Consider the following 20,988-nt stretch of genomic DNA (forward strand, 5'->3'; position numbering starts at 1 on the left):
AAAAGCTCCACTAAGCTGTCTTCTGCACACATGGTTTAATAAATAAAGTGAGGGCAGACAATTGGGCTCTCTCATTGGGCCAATGCAAACTTAGAGCTATCCTTTGACGTATGTGGTGAGAATATGCTGAAGATTTTTTATTCTTACTAGTCTACTTGAGGAATTCTCATACTCATAACTGATGATGAATGCTGACTTACATAAATGCTCATGCATTTGTTATCATATATGTTAGAATTCAATGGACCTTAATACATATCCTTTTCCTGAATCTTTCATCCTTCTTGACTTCTGTTTAGCTTGTAGTATTTTAGTGCCTTGTAATAATCACATGATTAATGTGTTAATGTGTTGTGTGACATATATTTAAAATTGCTGAAATGTGTTCTCTGAAAAGATGATGTGTGTTAAATATCAGCACATTACCAATGGTTGATTTATCTTGTCATAAGAAAAAAAGTAATTTTTGTGGGCAGAAAAATTTGAATATTAGAAACTTCAGTTTTCATGATGCCACAATGTGAATGTGTAAATAGACAGTGAGAAAACAGAATGTCAACACTTACAGGGGGAAGTTTCTAACATTAGGTGGGTTAAGTTAAAATTATGAACTAAGATAGAGGAGTTGTTGTAGCAAAGGCAGTTAAGGATATGGCCTTTGGTTTCTAACATATCTTGCAACTGCAAGAAAAGTTATTTCAATATCTCTAAAGCTTGTTTTCCTTACCTGATACCCATCTCTCTATACTGTTCATGAACATCAACTTTATTGGTTTAAAATTGCTAGTGGCATCATTATTTGGAAGTTTGAGATGTTTCTATTTAGTAGAAGGGACTGGCAAAACTTACACATGATCAAAGAAATCTTTCTGGGAATGTAAAATCTACTGGTGAGAAAGATGATTATGGAAGAAACAAGACACAGTCCACTTGTGATTCAAGAGGACAATCCAAGGCTATTACTAGGTCTTAAAGGTAGGATAAACATAGTTAACACATATTTCTTTCATAAGCATCATTTATGTATTAAATTCTCTGGGAGTATGACCAATGTTGGTACACTGATGGCACTTGCCATGGTTTACAGCTACCTTAGGGAACTAAGGTTCATCATTCAATTTTATGTGTAAGTATAATCCAGTTCTGCTCAGGGTAGCAGAAATAAAAAAGGATTGGATTCAGAAAACTTGGTTCTAAATCCTTGTTCTTGGATAGATAAATCTGATAGATTTACTACTTCAGGAAAATTATGTCAGCTTTCTCGCCTATAAAGCTGGAATAATAATACATATCCTATAGCATTGTTATGAAGATACAATGTTCTAAGATGCAGAAATGTCCTTTACAAGCTAAAGAAAAACATTCAGATTTAACTTTTAAGAATAGTTTTATAGGTAATTGACTGCAGTGAAGGTGTTATGAGCTAAAAAACTAATTTTTCTGACCATTGAAAAAAATTGACCTGTACTGTATCTTTCCTCTCTAAATATAGTTCATTCTAAGTGCCCTGTCTGCCCCATAGGCCTGATTTCTTAGGTATTAGTTCAGGTGTGCTGAGTTGTAAGCAATAAAAAACTGAACAAACTGGTTTAAAGCTAATACATGAAGTTGATTCATTCATACTACTAAAAAGCCAAAGATAGGTAAAGTTATTAAATACCACTTAGATTTAAAATTCCTTTCATTTCCTGGCCCTGCCAGTCATTTCCAGAAATCTCCATGCTCTTGTTTATGTCTAGCATGAAAGGAGTCTGTCTTAGTATTCTACTGTAAACACTTATGGCTTCCAGACAGTCACTTGCACAGCTATGGAGAGTGCATTAAGTGAGCTAATCTTAGGTTATATGTTTTAATCTGGGACCTGAAGATGCAATCAGTTTTATTAGCTCCACATGAAAATTTAAATCAAATATTGTTTAAGCACATAAAGAGTTAGAATGAACAATGGGATGATAAATGCAAAATGTTTACCACACACTAGCGGAAGGCAGGCAGAGGTTATGCACGAGGTGTTAGGATGGACTGTTGAATGTAAGAGAGACATCCTCTCCCAGTGTCGTCATACCATACAGGTTGACTATCTTATGTATTCATGGGATACCAGTATATCTAAGCAAAGAGAGCGCCAGTCCAACTGTATGCTTGTGCTTAGAGTCTGACTTTATGAGTTACTAGCTATAAAGCTTGGGTAAATTGTTTATCCTCTGAAAGCTTCAGTTTTCTCATCTGTAGAAGGTATAATAATTATAATACCTGCCTGTATGTGCTGAGTTATAAATGAACTAAATCAAATAAATGGTATAATATAGGTCCTGAGACACACCAAAGTAAGGACTTAGTGAGCCTGAAAATGCTCTAAGCATATATAAGTTATTTGACATTTATGGCGGTATTTAGTATAATAAAGTGATCCCCTCCTTCCCTTCTTGTATTATTAGTTTGTCTCCCATAGACAGAATCATGGTGACTCTAGAGAAAAGTCCCCATACTATCTACAATTTTTAGAGCAATGGGAATACATAATATTTAGGGTGATCATATAATAGATAGCTCAAATTAAGCTGTCTTCATAAGTGGGAAAACTTTCTTTAAAGAATATGTAATAGTTAATGTAGAAGAGGCATAAAATATACCCTTTCCTGTTAAACCCTATGGTAGTATTTAAACGTTTTTACTTGAAACAGAAAAATTTAGAATAAAATTGCTCAGGGATTTAATAAAAGAAATGATTTCTATGATGAAGAAATACTCTTTTCCTCTTTTCTTCTGTAACATTGGTGAAAACTATCCCAGTGTTTTGATTTATTTTATTCTAATTTTTTAACAGAGATTCATGTATCCACACAAATCTTATAGCAGATGTGTTTTCTCTTGAGTTCTATAGTAATAAGAAAGTGAACCAACTAAAATATATTGGTAGAGTTATTTTAGATATATCCAACCTGGCTTAGTGGCTCAAGCAACTTTGGAAGTGGTGATTGGTGGACTGCAGTTCAAGGCCAGTCTAGGCATAAAGATTGTGAGAGACTGATTTCACTCAATGGCTAGATTAGGTGACACATGGCTGCAATCCCAGCTACAGAGGCAGCATAATGGCTGTGTGCTGTTGCATGCAATTCTCATGCTTAGTTAAATAGGGAAGCAGGATCCATTCACTGGCTAGCCTAGGCATGAAGTGAGGAGCTGAGGCATAGCTCAGGTGGTAGAATTTCTGCCTGACAAGCAGAAGGCCTTGAGTTCAATCATTAGTAAGACACACACACACACACACACACACACTTAATAGAGATGTTTAAATTTAATGTATCTAATTGAGAAACCAGTGACATTTCAGTCTGAGCTTAGAGTCATCAATAGTATATAACATCAGATTTCTGATTTTATGAACTCTTAGAATTATTTGCTTTCTTGTGTTTTTATTTCTCTCTGAGTTAATAGAGTTTACACCTCTGATATCCATGGCCCTTGTAACATGTTAGAGATGATCAAGCTGATTAACTTTAACAACTTTTGACTGATCTCCTCAGATTAAGAGGTTAATATACTTGTCATTCACATTTCATACCTGTATTACTACTCTTGTTGAGTTGTTGGGGTAACTAAATATATTAAATATTAACATAATTTACTAATTAAATTTGAATTTGTATTGTACCAAAAAAATTTTTAGAAATAGAACAGAAACATAAAGTTTAAAATATGGAGGGTTTAAAATAATTTCAAAGAAGCAAAAGGAAAATAAGATTAGGAAGGATTGTGGCCTCTCAAATGTTAGCTCATAAAATATACATCATGGATTTATATGTGCTTGCTAGAAAGGATGTATAAATATGTTCTTATGGCCTATGATGAAGCTAAAAGAAAACATGATGAGATATAACCATCTAAAAGTGTGTAAACATTAGGGATATTTTATTCTAGCTCCCTCCCCAGACTCCCTTCTCTCTCTTTCTGTTTACCATGAGGCCAGCATCCTATTCTTCTCCATGTTCTTTTTTGTCATAGCTTTCTGTTGGTGATCTGTCTCATGGTAGGCTCAGGATTAGTGGAAACAAGGCACTATGGACTAAAACCTCTGGCAGAGTGAGGATAAATATTTCTTATCATTTATAAGCTTTCTTCAGCATTTGTCACAGAGACACAAAAGAAACAAACAGAGATAACCTCAGAGGCCTGCTAAGAGGAAGTGATAAACAAGACACAAAGCAATTTCTTTGTTTCCATCATGGTATTTGAAATGTTTGGATTCATCAAAATTTTCTTTTTTAAAGAAAAAAGTTTCTTTCCATCAAATGGCAAAAATACTGATACTGATAACAAAATTTTTAGCTTGAGATGTGGGATATTTAAGTAGTACTATTCTAAAATATAAAGTAAAAGAAAATTAGAGAGAAGTTTGTAGTTGATATAAAGCTCCTACTGATATATGAGCACCACAGTACTGCCATTATTTTAACTGTGTGTGTTGTTCGGCACTCCCATCCTGCATTAATCAATTTCCTTAGCTTGAGCAAAAATTCTGGACCAAATTGCCAGGACCTCAGCTTCACCACCAATGAGCTGTCTGATTAACAGTAGAGAACCTGCCTGACAAGGACAAGACCACAGATTCAAACCTCAATATTATCAAAAAAGAAAAAAATCTTTTTCTCTTGAGCTTTTAATGCTCTCATCTACTTTGAACTAGATCAATGCTCTTCAGACACTTATTAGGAGTTCCCTTTTAAAAAGAAAAATATCTCAGACTGAATATTAACATATTAAGAGATGAAAGAAAAAGCTGCTCTACTTTAAGCAGGCTGAGGAGACTCTGACTTCTGCCTCCTTCTTCCCTCCACTTCAGGCTTCCCCAAGTCACTCCCTCCAGGAGTGTAGGGTACAAAAAACTCAGCTTAATAACTCCTTCTATAGATTCCCTTTGAAGTTCTGTTTCTTTTGAGACTCTTTTGTCTTGTAAGGCCAAAGATGAAAGTCATTTCCCCTCTTAAGAGAAATTGAAAATCATAAGAATTTACATAAAACATCACATTCATATTTAATTTTAATTAATATATATTTGCCACATATTAGTGGGATTCAATGTAATATTGCAACAAATGCATACAACATGTTGACCGAATCAGAGTAATTAGCATTTTTCTTTCTATTATTTCTTGATTCTGGAGCCTTTGGCTCTGCTTTAATAGGTCCTGATAAAACAGATTATTGTGAACCATGGTTATCTCTCTTACTCCTTACTTATTCCTTCTATTTTAATTTCCTTCCTTTATTTTTTAAAAACATTTTCTTTATAATTTTAAGACAAAAAGGAATTAACCAAAAGAAAAATGTAAGCTTTTTTTGCTGGTAACAAATCCATGTTGTAGGATGTAATCAATGAAGTTTTTCTTTTTCCCACTGTTTAAGGAATTTTATTAAAGCAAGAATTTTATAATCCAAATTATGTTTCCTTGCACGGTTATCAATTCTGTTACTTAGAACTGAAATTCTCAGCTATTCCACAATAAAGAATTACAAAATTAAAGAAAGGAATGCTTTACATCCTTGTACTTTGCTAAAAATTCTTTTTCCCAGGGCCTAGAGAACATTGTTTTTATATTTTACTATTTTTTTGTAGTTCTTTTGTTTTTAAATCAAGTAATCTAGGACTAGCACTGTTTGCTAGACCTGGCATTTGTTCAGTACATAAGATTCAGTTTCCTTTCTTTTTTATTTTATATTTTGCAATGTTACTTTCATAATATTTAAGTTTTTTTTTGATATGTTTCTTCGATGAAGCACGAGTTTCTTTTCAAGGTCCTTAACCAATTTTTAAACAGTTGGAACACCAGTGGCACTGTTAACTGTTTTCTGGGCAGCCTCTTTAGCTTGGTGGGCTTGTAGTACCTCTACAGCTTCATCAACCTTTGAACGCAAGAGACTCTGGAGACTCAAGCATATGAACTAGTTTTGAATTATCTCTTCAAGAACATGCCAGTGATTTTACCAGCAAGAGAAGGGTGCATGGCTTGGATAAGAGGAAACAGCTTTTCACCCAACATTTGCTTTTGCTCTTGAAGCAGTCAAAGTTCCTGACCTTGTACATGAACAGCAGGCTGTTGCATGGTAAACTGGTGGCTGTGCTTTAAGATGTTGTGGAGGAATGTGAACTCCTGAAGTGTGTTTATACTGAGGAACGGTGTGGACAGCAGAAGTGGCTGCAGCAGCAGCTGCTGCTACAGGACGTGGACCCATTGTTTGTGTTGATGTGTTAGCAACATGCTAAGTGGACATGACTGAAGTCATGAGTGGACATGAACCTGTGAAGAAGCTGGTCTCACAGTACTAAATGGGGGTCTAGGAGCGGCTTGGGCGGATATCACCAGGCATCTTTGGGAATGGATGAGGTCTGGCACCCTGAGCAGTCCAGCGAGGACTTGGGCAGTTTGGCTAGGAGGGCCATAGGCAGCACGGTTCTGAGTCTGTGGGATAGCTGCCCTGAAGTAACCTGAAGGAGGTGCTGGCTGGTAGGGGTTGACTCTGGGGCTGGGCATAGCTCGTACACTTGCCATTCTCTGCATCTACTGGTTAGTGAGGTGAGCTTGGCGCTGAGCTAAAGCTACATACAGTGGCTTTGTGGCCACAATTCTACCATTCATTTCTGTAACTGCGTTAGTAGCTTCTTCTGGAGAGGAGAAACAAACCGAAACCCTTGGCTTCGACCGCCTTCCATCATAACCTTTGCCTTGGTGATTGTACCAAATGGAGAAAACTCTTTCTCGCCATCAATACCCTTATCAAGGTTTTCACATAAAAGGTAACGCCCTGGTACCTGGTGGGCCTATCTTGTTTCATCTACTCAAATTTGCGCTCAAGTACCGTCTGTCGTTCCACTTTTTTCTGAGCTGGACCAACGTGAATTTTGTTTTCTATTTAGCTCCTTTCCATTCATCTCGCCCACAGCTTGCTGAGCATCTTCATGTCTTTATATTTCCCACATTCATCAGTCATTACTTTCAGTCAAGGCCGGTCCAGACATGCAGAGCGTTCCTTAAGGCGCTCATTACCCAGGTCTTCTCCCAAGTTCTTGGTGTAAACATTGGTGAATTCTTTTGCCCTAGCTTCCCGTTCTGCTTCTTGTTCTTTACGAGACTTAAATCGTCCAACAATACTTGGCGATCATTTACAAGCATCCCGTTCAGTTCATAGCCCTAGGAGCCACGATCACACAAACCGCCCTACAGAAAGGAGGTTACCGAAAGCAGGGGTTTGTCCAAAATATGTGTGTGTGTGTGTGTGTGCATCTCGGTCGTGGGGCCTGAACTCTGAGCCTGGGCGCTGTCCCTCAGCTCTTCAGCTCAAGGCTAGCGCTCTACCACTTCTTCTGCGGTGCTGAGGAATCGAACCCAGGGCCTCAGGCATGTGAGGCGAGCGCTCTACCACTGAACCACCCTCGCAGCCCCCGGATTTTTAGTGACTATGTTGCCCACTCCACTTCTACGAAGCGATGGATCACGCGGAGACCGCACGAGGCCAGCCGGCTGGGCCTGTGAGAGGAGGAGGAGGGCTGGGGCGGGGCCGGGGCGGGGGGCGGGGGGCGGGGGGCGGGGGGCGGGGGGCGGGCGCGAGCGCAGAGGGACAAAAATCGTCCGCACTCAACCGACATCAACGACTACTCAACCGCCGAGCCCCGGGGACTTCGCGGCAGCCTCTGCGGCAGGGTGGCCGGCGGCTGGCAGGGAGAGAGTGGGGCAGGCGGAGCCGGGTAAGAGCGGGGAAAGCCTGCGCTTCTGGATTTCTTCTTGGAGCTGCTGTGGGGCCCGCGGGAAGGGGGGCGGGGGGGAGTTTCCTAGGGTTATTTGTTATTATATATCTATACATATATGTATATGTGCATATTATGTATATGTATACGTATGTATATGTACGCATATATATGCATATATACAAATATGTGTGTATATATGTATATTATTATATGTTATATATTGTTATATTTTATATATATATATATGTCGGTCATGGGCTCTAACTCTGGGCCGACGCCACGGAGAAGAGGCCAAGGAAGTTTTTTTTTTTTTTAAACTAATAAGTTTTTCTCCTTTTTATTGTGAAAATACTGTACCAGAGGGGTTACAATTACACAAGCAAGATAATGAGTACATTTCTTATCAAGCATGGTTGCCTCCTCCTTTGTTTCCCCTCCCAGCTCTCCCCACCCCCAAAAGTTGTAAAGTTTGTTTTTTGACATAAGGACTTGTATATCTCATTGTTGCAATGGGTCCACCTGTATCCCTATTTAACTATTTGTTTTTTCCCTTCCCCTGCACAAATTATACCAACATCAAATACAGTGAAAGCAGGGATTATACCGTGGGGGAGAGACATACAAAGCAACAAAAAAAATCATCTTATAAATATGTGAGAAACAATCGCAAGAAAGAAAAACCAATGAAGTTTTATCAGTGGTAGAAATGTGCGCATGCTAGAGCTACAATGTTAGACTGATACCTAAAGCAATGTTAAGTCTTTGCAGATCTGGCTTATAGAACATTAATATGAGCTAATTTTGGAGGATCCACAAAATGTCACAAAACTTGGTATTGGTAGTAAAATAATATTTTCACCTGACTGCTCTTGGCAAGACCCAGGCAGAGAATTGATAATAAGCAGATGCATGGAGACATGGCCTCTGGAGACAGTCAAGAAGATTGAAATAAGATTCAGTGTAAAAATCCAGTAGTTGAATATTTCAAAGGCTGGAGGTGTGACTTAATTTGTTGTATGTACCCTTGCCTAACAAGCTTGAGATCCTTGGCTGAAATCCTAGTACCTCCAAACAAAGAAGAAATGAACTTCAGAAAGTATTGATAGCATAATAAAACAGTGGAAAATGTGTTAAGTAGCTGAAGGACAGCCCCTTGGATACCTCAAGGTTGCTTAAACCTAGTGGCTCAAGTTACTTATCACAGAGTAGCTTTTGTTTGTTCAAAATGAGAAAAAAGAAAGCACAATAACCTTTTGCTACCTGTATGGAAAATGCACCAGCAGCACTGTTTCAACACATTCAGAAGTAGAAGTAATAAAGCTCAAGGAGTTCTGAGTTGAATAATTGTATACATTTTGAGGATACTGGCAAGGCTCTACAGAGAGTCTAGAACACACTGTCTCAAACAAAGTGGAAGGTTAGCGCCACAAGCCTGAGGAAGGTGGCTGAGTCATTCAGGAGCCCAGATTCTTTTTATAATATTGTCCTGCTATTTCCTTAGATTACCCTTGATGGCCCTGTGGACAATGGATCACTACCAAGTGTGCTTTCTAGGCTTTCAAGAAGGGAGGCTTAGTCCCACACATTATTCTTGCTCAAAGACTGTTACCAAGAGAGCAGTCACATGCTCCCACAGAGCTGCAACAAATGATGGGAAACAAAGACTTTGTTAGAGGAGGACAAGTTTTTAAAGAGAAGGAAGACAGACAGGAAGCTAGGAAGTAAGTCTCTGCCCCTGCATGTCAACTCATTTGTATAATGAAGTTTTAACTATTTATATATTTTAAATATTTTTTTATTGTTAAGGTACTGTACATAGGGTTACAGTTACACGAGTTAGGTTACCCCCTCTTTTTTCCCCTATCATCCCTTCCCTCCCCACCCAAGTTGTAAGTTCATTTTCAACATGGTGTCTTGTATGTCTCATTGTAACAATGAGACATAACAATGCTTGTTTGACCATTTTGTTATTTCCCTTTTCCTCCCCAAATTAAAAAAAAATGTATGTACAAGATTCAGGGCACCAGAATTAAATACAGTGACAAGAAGGGTTATACCATAGGGGGAAGAACATAACAAAAGAAACAAAAAAAATCACATAGTACATTAAAAACAACAACAAAGAAAAAACCTCTTGTGTCCATACCTTGGGGTCCATTTTGTTTAGCATAATCTTATATAGTCATATGTACTTTTGACCTTTTCTACTTGTCTGGTAAGATTATCCTAGACATATACTAGTTACTGCAAATAAGGGAAACCGTGGGACCTATGTTTCTTTGGGTTTGGCTTACTTCACTTACTATAATTTTTTCCAAGTCTTTTATTTCCTAACAAATGAGTTGTGGTATAGGATAGGTGTTGATATGGTTATAGGGACAAGTGTTCTGATATGGATTTTTTAAAGATAAATTATTGTTTTGGAGCTTTGTTAAATGATAATTTGGTAAAATAAGAGAGAGGCATTGGGTTGAGAATACAGGAAAGAAATATTCTTCAGAAGGAAGTTGGCTCATTTGCTTGTTGCACAGTTGCCTAAGGGGAGGGTGGTGGAGTCCTGTTTCTGATGTCATCTTGGTTTAGAGCCATTCAGTGTCATGTGGAAGGAATGATACCCCTTTCTACTTTAATTCTCTGGGTTTTGATAGTTTACAAAGCGGGTGGTTAAGTCCTTGCAGAATATGATAAAGCTAAAGGTAATAAATTTGGTTTTTATTAAGCAGAATTCTCTGATGGAATGGTAGTTATGAAAACCTGTCAAGTTGTTCCTTAGACTTTCTACTCTGTTCAAATTCCTACATATTAAATTCTTATCTTAAAAGGGAATAAAACCAATCTATTGGGGGAAATCTGTGCTATCAATATTTGCCCATAGTGACATCTCCGGTCCTACTGACTTGGGCCTCAAGTTCCAGAAGCTGTAACAAATTTGGTCCCAACATGGCATGAGCCCTGAACAACTTCCTCCAAGATTCTGACATCAATTCTGCTGCAGAATAATTAATATATATTTACTTTACAAGAGAGGTTGGTGAAATAATAATTGTTCTATATTAACATGTCATCTTTGAAAGTCAAATATAGTAACTTGTATGTGGATCTTAATCATTTTGGGGATCAACTTCTCAAAAAGTGATTAAAACTACAAACGTTTCCCTCTTACTCTATCCCTTTCTCGAATTCCCCAGTAGACTCCTGCAGAGTCACACTGTTTGCATTAGAAAGATCATAAACCAACTTTGCCTATGGAGGCTTCCCTGTAGAGTTTGGAAAATTTTTGCAGCTGGGGTGAACATATACCTTGCTGGGGAAAATCAGCATGAGACAATTGGTCACTCACCAAAAATAAGAATTCTAACAGAAAGGGAGGTAACTGGTGAAAAATGCATGCTGGCTTCAAATAAAAAAATGTGTAGGGACAATCATTCTGCCAATAGGGGATGGTTTTTAAAATAAATTCTTCGTGTTTGGGATTCATTTTTTGTTTGCTTTTTTATTAAGCAGATGAATTTTATTTCCCTGAGTATAAAAGAATCTTATTTTCAAAAGGACATCCTCCCACTGTTTGTTCTCTATATGAAATTCTCATGTATAACAGTACTCCCTTACTGCTCTGGAAATTGCGTGTGCAATTTTTTTAGCTGAAGATCAAAGTTCTGTGACCGGAATTTAGAAAAAAAGTAATTTTTTCTATTCATCCTTACTTTTTTATGTTAAATGATGAATGAAATTGTATATATTTCTGATATACAAAGTGTTTTCAAATATGCATATATGGAGAGACTGCATTGAGCAGTATGCAATACTCATATTCTTGTGAAAATACTTAAAATCCATTATTTTAGTAAGCTTCAAAAATATAATACATTATCATTAGTTATAGTTATCATTGTCTAAAAAAGGAATTCTTGGATTTATTTTTCCCTATCAAATGGATATTTTGTATCATTTAGTTACAATATCTTCAATTCTACCACACCCACTAATGCCCTTATCAACCCCATTCTAGTCTCTGATTGTGAGTCTAACATTTTTGGGCTTCAATAATACATAGAATGGATTATGTGGTATTTGTCTGAGAATGGTTTACTTTATTTAATGATGTTCATGTTCATGTTTCCTTTTTAAAATATTGTAGTTTTCACATATACCTTGTTTTCTTTATGCAGTTATTAAAAATGATAGACAAGTAGATTGATTCAATAGTAAGTCTATTGTGAATAATATGGCAATGTACACAAGAACTCTGACTTCTCTTCTAAATATTGATTGCATTTTTTAGATGTATATCAAAAAGAGGCTTGTTGTATTATACGACAGGTCTACTTTTAACTTTTTGAGGAACTTTCACACTGTTTTCTGTAATCTCTGTATTGATTTAAATTTCCACCCAGAGTTTGCCAAAGGCCTCTTTCTCTGCATCCTTGAGAATCTGTGTTATCCTCAGTGGTTCTTTCTTTAAATCATATTTTTTATTATTTCTAAGTAGTTGTACAAAGGGGTTACAATTCAGTCTGTTAGTTTATGTGCTCCTTTTGATGTTTTACTTTTCATTTCACAAAATTATTGACTTTTTACTTATGAATGTTAGAATTGTTTCATTGTATTTTTCACATTTTTGTCAATATATATTTTTTTAAATATTTTTTATTGTAAAGATACTGTACAGAAGAGTTAGAGTTGCATGAGTAAGGTAATGAGTACATTTCCTATGGAGCATTGTTACTCCCTCCTTTGTTTTTCCCCTACCATCCCTTCCTACCGCACTTCCCCAACTCTTCCCTTCCCCCCCTCCACTGAAATTGTAAAGTTCGTTTTCAACGTAGTAGTGTTTTGTACATCTCATTGTTACAATGGGTCAACCTGTATCCTTATTTAAGCATTTTGTTTTTTCCCTTCCCCTCCCTGAATTAGAGGTGTGTATATATAAGATACAGGGCACCGACATCAAATACAGTGAAAACAGGGGTTTTTACCATGGGGAAGGAACATACAAAGAAACAAAATAAATCACATGGTACATATATAGAAACAATAGCAAGAACGAAAAAAGATATTTGTGTCCCTATCTTGGGGTTCATTTCACTTAACATCATCTTATATGGTCATATGTACATAGATTTTGGCCTTTTCTGCTTGCCCTACACATGTACTAGTTATTGCAAATAAGGAGAAACTATGGGGTTTCTTTGAGCCTGGCTTACTTCACTTAATATAATTTTTCCAACTCTTTCCATTTCCTAACAAATGGGCCAATGTCATTCTTCCTGATGGAAGCATTGAATTCCACTATACACACACACACACACACACACACACACACACACACACACACACACACACATACACAAATATACCTCATTTTCTTGATCCATTCATCTACTGAGGGGCATCTGGGTTGGTTCCATATCTTAGCTATGGTAAATAATGCTGCAATAAACATAGTTGTGCTGGTAGCTTTAGCATGGTCTTGTTTGTGATCATTTGGGTGAATGCTCAAAACTGGGATTGCTGGGTCATAGGGGAGCTCTAGGTGGAATCTTTTGAGGAACCTCCATACTGCTTTCCAAAGTGGTTGAACAAGTTAACATTCCCACTAACAGTGCAGTAGGGTTCCCTTCTGTCCACATCCCCGCCAGCGTCTGTTTTTATTAGAGTTCTTGATTATAGCCATTCTAACTGGGGTGAGGTGGAATCTCAATGTTGTTTTGATTTGCATTTCTTTCATGGCTAGGGAGGTTGAGCATTTCTTATGTGTCTATTGGCCATTCTTATTTCCACTTCAGAGAAGTTTCTCTTTAAGTCTTTAGCCCACTTATGTATCAGGCAGTTGTTTCTTTGAGGATTTATTGTTAGAGAATTTAATATTTTGAGTTACAGGTATATTTTGGATATGAGCCTTTTGTTCATTGTATGGCTAGTGAAGATCTTCTCCCAATCCATGGGCTTTCTATTGATCTTACTAGCTATGTCCTTTACCATGCAGAAGCTCTGCAATTTCATGCAATCCTATTTGTCCAATCTTTCTTTGATTTGTTGTGTTTCTGGGTCTCTATTAAGAAAATTTTGGCCTTTGCCAAGGAGACTGAGAAAACTTTAAATATCTGAAAAAGGAAATCAAAGCAGAATTTAGGAAGTGGAAAAACCTCCCATGCTCCTGGATTAGAACAATCAACATTGTGAAAATGGCAATACTTCCCCAGGCTGTCTACAAATTCAATGCTATACCTATCAATATTCCAACCTCATTCTCCAAGGAAATAGAAGAAACAATCCAAAAATTCATATGGAACAATAAAGGACTCCGAATAACAAAAACAATCCTTAAAAGAAAGAACAGTGCTAGAGGAATATCAATACCAAATTTCAAACTCTACTACAAAGCCATAGTAATCAAAACAGCTTGGTACTGGCACAAGAACAGACTTCAGCACCAATGGAATAGAATTGAAAACCCAGAAATGAACCTACAGACCTATAGCCAGCTAATCTTCGATAAGGGAGCTAAAAAAATACAATGGAAGAAAGACAGCCTCTTCAATAAATGGTGCTGGGAGAATTGGTCAACCTGTATCCTTATTTTGGCATTTTGTTATTTCCCTTCCCCTCCCCAAATTAGAAAAACATATATACAAAATACAGGGCATCAAGATACAGGACCCTAGAATCAAATACAATGTAAACGGGTATAATCATGGGGGAAGAACATACAAAAGAGACAAAAAAAATCACATAGTACATTATAAGTACATTCAAAACAACAGCAAGAAAGACACAACCTCTTGTGTCCCTATCTTGGGGTTCATTTTGCTTCGCATCATTTTATATGGTCATGTGTCCATAGGTTTTGACCTTTTCTGCTTATCCTAGACATATACTAGTTATTACAAATAAGGGAAACCATGGGATCTATGTTTCTTTGGGCCTGGCTTTGTCAGTATATATTCTTGTACAACATTTCTATTGGAGTGAGATATCTTACAGTGGTTTTAATTTGCATTTCCTTAATGATTAATGGTGTGGAGTATCCTTTTCCTATACCTGTTGGTCAATTTTATTTCTCTATTTAAGAAATATCTCTTATGTTACTGTACCAGTTTTTTTACCCATTTTTTTCTTTGTATTGAGTTTTTGGAATTGCTTATTTATTTATTTATTTAGTTAATTTTATTCTTTTGCCAGTCCTGGGGCTTGAACTCAGGACTTGGGCACTGTCCCTGAGCTTCTTTTGCTCAAGACTAGCAGTCTACAACTTGAGCCACAGCACCACTTCAGGCTTTTTCTGTTTATATGGTACTTGGGAATTGAACCCAGGGCTTCATGCATGCTAGTCATGCACTTTACCACTATGCCACATTCCCAGCCCACTCTTATTTAGTTTTTATATTAAACCTTTGCTCTTCTCAGATATATGGCTTGGAAATATTTTCTCTTATTCTATAGGTTTTTCTCTTCACCCTGTTGATTGGTTTCTTGCTATTCAGGAGCATTATTTTCTAATCTCATTTGTGTGTTTTTGTCATTGTGATTTATGAATTATATAGTTTAATAAACTATTGTTCCAAATAATGTCTTGGACTTTTTTCCTTATATTTTTTTTGATAGTTTAAAGTTTCAGGTCCATTTTTTAGGTATTCAATCCATTTTGCACTGATTTTTTAAAAAATATGATGTAGTAAAGGTATCCCATTGCATTCTGTGGCATTTCACCATATAGTTCAAAGTCTTTACTCTGCCTAATGAATGACATCAGTAATATTGTAGTATACAAAATCATCATGAAAAAATCATGAATCAATATATTAATGAAAAACCTGAGAATGAAATGTAATAGAAACCTAGAAAATGATTCTATTTAAAATAGCAACAAGCTTGTAAAATATGTAGAAATATATAGCCAAGGGGTTGAAAATCAATATTTTGAAATTATAATACATGGATGGGAAAAATTTAAGAACTAACAATAGAAACATAATCTTGTATTCATGGATTGTGAAACAATATTTTTAAAGCACCCCTACTACCCAAAGTGACATGATATGATTCCTTCCACAGTGTCAAGGATATATGTCACAGAAATAGAAAAAATGTGAGCATTTTATGAAGCCACAAAGTATCCTGAATAGCCAAATAAATTTTAAGCCAAATGACCAAATACAGTTCTGACTCTGTCCATAATCCTAGATACTCAGGAGACTGAGTTCTGATGTTTTGGGGTGGAAGCTAACATGGACAAGTAAATCCAAGAGATTCTCATCTCTAATTAACCATCAAAAAGCCAGAAGTAGAGATGTAGCTCAAATGGCAGTGTCAGCCAAGAACCAAAAAGCCAAATTAAAGCATGAGGTGTGCAGTTGAAGCTGTAGTATTGTCTCACACACGCACACGCACACAGACGAGCAAAGCCAGAGGTTTCAAAATACGTTGTAGTACTGGAGACGGACTCATGTGGCATGGTGCTAGCCATAAGCAAAGAAGTTATGCATGGACATGTGTTTCATGAGTTTCAAGCCCCTGAACAAACAAAAAATTTAAAAAATTTCAATTAATATTATAAAGTTAGAGAATCAGAACAACATGGTGCTTATTTAATAAAAAGATACCTAAATCAATGGAGCACAACTAACCCCCCCCCCACCAAATCTGTATTTGTTATGGTCAATTGAATCTGTGGGTTTATGTATGCATGTGTGCTGGTGTGGGCATGGGCATGTGTGTTTGTGTGTGTGTGTGTGTGTGTGTGTCCGTGTGCACACGTTGGTACTTAGTCTTCACCTCAGGGCCTGGGTGCTGTCTTTTACCAGTTTTGCCCATGGGTACTCTAGGGTTTGAGCCACAGTTACTACCTCTGGCTTTTGGTGGTTAATTGGACATAAGGTTCACAGACTTCAGCCAGGCGCTGGTGGCTTACGTCTGTAATCCTAGCTACCCAGGAGGCTGAAATCTGAGGGTCACAGTTCAAAGTCCACCTCAGCAAGAAAGTCCATGAGACTCTTATTTCCAGTTATCCACCAGAAAACCCAAAGTGGTGCTATGGCTCAAGTGGTAGAGTGCTAGCCTTGAGCTGAACAGTGAGGGACAGTGGCCAGGCCCAGAGTTCAAGACCCACTACTGACAAAAAAAAAAAGATTCATAGATTTTGACCAATTGATTTTTGATAAAGATGTCAAGAACAGTCTGTTTGGCAAATCAAAATTTTTATATGTATAGAAAAATAAAACAACAAAACATATTGAAACACTTTTAAGAAAAGAGAAAGAGATGAGGGAGACTGATAGAAGAGACAATTATGTAAAATTTCTAAGATACACACACACACACAACACACAACACACACACACATGTTCTAGGCCAATAACCTAAGGTAGCTTACTCAGGCCCTCATCCAGGGTCGTGCTTACCTTTTGACTGTGTCTCATTCCTTCAAAAGATCTCAAGGCGCTCTAGATCTAGCAACTTTCATGTAATTTAAAAAAAATAAAAACAAAGTTATTACCAGAAGTTTTTGTGGACTTGAAAAGTTATGTTGAAATTAGAATACATTTCTCATCCTTGGAATACTAAGTGCTACTTATTGTCATGGTCTGAATATATAGGGTAGGGCAGAAGTGGATAAGGCAGTAGTGTCACTATGTCAGAATTGAAGACATGCTTTACTAACTGTATCAATTGCTGTCACTGTTTACATTTTCCTTTCATTTTTCTTGGTGACTCTGTCTATGTACATTTCTTTGCTCATAGTTGTCTTGAACAATAAAAGAAGAACACAAAGTAAGACTATGCCTAGATGATCTTTCCTATTTTTCTTCCAAATGTTACCAGCTAACACCCCAATATGAAAGCAAATCAACACCAACTTGTACTTCAACACTACCATCATTATTTTCAGGGTTCTTTTTTTGTTTGTTTGTTTTGGGTCCGGTCGTGAGGTTTGAACTCTGGGCCTGGGCGCTGTCCCTCAGCTCTTCAGCTCAAGGCTAGCACTCTACCACCTGAGCCACAGCACCACTTCCGGCTTTTTTTTTCTGATTATTGGTGCTGAGGAATCGAACCCAGGACCTCAAGCATGCAAGGCAAGCGCTCTACCACTGAGCCACCTTCCCAGCCATTTTCAGGGTTCTTAAAATGAACATTTTAATATTGACTTAATTTTTTACTTAGGAAATAGAAATGGATTCAATACTAACATATACTATCTTTTTTAAGATAAAAAAATAATATAATGTTCTCTACAAAGGACAAGCATACAGAACAAAAATGAAGAAAATAGACTATGCAAACATTTCTGTAATTTAGGTGAGATAAAACACTATGCTAGTCTACTCTGCTAACTGCAAATGAACTTTTTACATAAGACTAAAGAATACAAACTGAGAAAATAAAAGTACCTGATATGTATTATACATAATATAATTACACTAAAACTAAATAATCACTTGAGAAATTTTTGTATTTTATTATCTAGTATATTAAACTCACAAATTTGTATGAGTTTCAGTATGATATGATTTATGAATAAAATAAGAAATAAATAAAGCTAATTAACATATCCATCACCTGTAATGGTCACCGTATTTTTTTAGGTGAGAGCATTTAAAACTACTGTCAGAGATTTTTGAAATGTCAGATCATTGTTAATTGATTTAGACACATGGGTGTATATACTTTCACTGTCTAATTTGGGATACTGTAAATGTAAGGGATACAATAGTTGCTTATGATTTTAAAAAGTCTGGTATCTCAGTTTAAAGATGTGATTCTTAGTAGTCAAGATATAGAGTCAATCCAAAAGACTTCAACAGATGAATGGATAAAGAAAATGTAATATGTATTCATATTTCTGTGTGTATATTTACATACATATACTGAATAGAATATTCAACCACAGAAAAGAAGGAAATTATTTCTCTTACAGCAACATGCATGGAATTAGTAGACATTGTGTTTACTGAAATATCAGGTGTAGAAATGCAAATGCAGCACATTCTCACTTATCTGTAGAAACCAGAAAGTTGAAGTAGAGATAAGAGTATGCATCAGAAAAGACAGAAAAAGGATGGAGAAAAAATAGTAAATGGATATAGGAGTATATTTGGAGAAGACGAAAAACAATATTTTTCATAGTGCAGTGGAATAACTATGGTTAACAATAATAGTTTATTTTAATGTAGCTATTATTTCTTTCAGCAATAGCTACTTGAATGTTTCTCAGAAAAAATCATAAATATTTGATGTGAATATTATTAATTATATGCATTTAAATGCCACATCATACCCCATGAATATGTGCAAATATTATGAGTCAATTAAAAATAAAGATGTATTAAGACTGAATGAAATTAAACTTACCAATGAAAGTAATTTTCATGGATAAAGTATGCACCTATGAATAATATTAATATTAGTTTGTTTCATTTAAACTACAGCTTAATTTGTTATCACAATAAAAATTTTATGAGGGCAAAAAAGAGAAAAAGTATATGAAAGATCAGAGTCTGTTAACATAAATTTAAAAAGCACTCAAAACTTATCTAGGACAACCTAGTGCAACTCTTACTAAAAAGGACAACTTCCATTATTTTTCTTCAAAGATTACCTAATGTTTGCCCTGAAAAAACACTGAAATTCCCTTATAACAATTTCCACATGTTGCTTTATCCCTCAAAATGAAGATTCATATGCTATTATGAAATTATAGCTTCTTCTGATTAAGGAATTCAAAACAAATGTTTATTCCTGGACATGATTTTCTGATTTCCCATTGCCTGCTGCAGGGTGAAAATGACCAGCTTCCAAGCTGATCCATCAGGAGAGGACAGAACCGCAGGAGTGCAGCCTTTCATTGTGTTCCAGGCCTCCAGTGCTCGCTAAGTACAAACACCCACATCCCTCCACATATGTTACAGTCCCAGAAAATGATGACAGGGACTGTGAATCACTGCAAAAATAGGAGATGAGGAGAGGAGTAAGTGGCTAAATGAATGTAGTCTGGAGATGGGTCTGATCTTTGGGAATTAAATCGTGAAAGGGGTCCACAAGAGAAAGAAGTTTTCTCAGGCTGGTGTTTTCTGTGGGCTGGAAAGCTGGCATGGTTCTTTCACAAAGGTTCTCATTAACTTACACTGGTGCTAAGTTCTGTGTGCCAAGGACCTTTCTTAACATTTTGAAGATGAAAAAGAAAACAATTTTCCAATTCCAAGGATAAAGTCCAACAGATTTTTTTAGCTTTCAAGTTGCAGAAGTTAAATGGGTCTAGCAGGTTCAAATGCCACTTTAGCCATTTGGGGCCTCAGGGTTGATGGCTCCTCATTGGTACAAAAGGGCTTCGGAGCTTCACCTACATGCACAACCATTGTGGAAAGCTGGAGTCATTGCTCAGTCATGAAAAATCAATTTGATTGTGGACTATACAAAGACAGGAGAATTGAGACAGATTAAAAACAACTGTTGGCATAGTTATAATTAATCATTAAATCATGTATTTCTTCATTTGGAGATGATTGATTCCTAGGAAATATTTGAAGAATTTTTTTGTTCTAATTTTTACTAAGGACTGCATTTGATGATGAACTAAAGATTTGAATGACTATAATTGTCACCCTGGCAATGTTTAATTGCTTCTATTTTGACCAGCAGCCTCTGAGAAATACTTTGTATGTGTATAACACTCCAGAAGGGCTTTACTTTCTATAAGAAGTTTCCTGCCAAGTGGGTGACTCTTAGGCACTTGACAGGTACAGAAGCAAGTCTTCCTTGTGTTCCCTGGGCTGAGGCCCAGAATTCTATTACCATACCAGGAGAGACACAGGATGCAGTGGATGTACACTTACACTTGAAGATGAATGTAATGACCAATTACAGAAGCTGCTGCTTTTCAAATTTCATGTGAAAGATCAAAGAATAGCAATCTAAAAGACAACATCCCTCTATTGTCACACATCTTACCTGTTTCTCTGCGGTGACTGCATGACATTCCATTTACACATGTGGCAAAATAAAGCAATAGATTCTAGGAGCTGTACAATGTGCATTTTATACACACAGATAAATGTAGGTATGCATATACAGATGTGTAGATAAATCCTTGCATAGTTATTCTGCGGATTATTTAATTTTTTAGCTATAGTTTCCTAAGTTAAATCTTGGATATTTTGTTGAGCTTTGTGGATTCTTCTAGAAGAGCTTTCACACTGTGTTGAATTTGTCATGCAGGTTTAGGTTTTATTTGATCAGATTTGGTT

At 36.5% G+C, this 20,988-nt stretch overlaps 1 pseudogene; it reads right to left on the minus strand.

Moving 5' to 3' along the window:
• Positions 1–5,811: 5,811 nt before the first annotated feature.
• Positions 5,812–20,725, minus strand: LOC105999945 (annotated as a pseudogene).
• Between the last annotated feature and the right edge of the window lie 263 nt (positions 20,726–20,988).

This window comes from Dipodomys ordii, unplaced genomic scaffold, assembly GCF_000151885.1.
Source record: "Dipodomys ordii isolate 6190 unplaced genomic scaffold, Dord_2.0 Scaffold204, whole genome shotgun sequence".
In the NCBI taxonomy this organism is placed as follows: Eukaryota; Metazoa; Chordata; class Mammalia; order Rodentia; family Heteromyidae; genus Dipodomys; species Dipodomys ordii.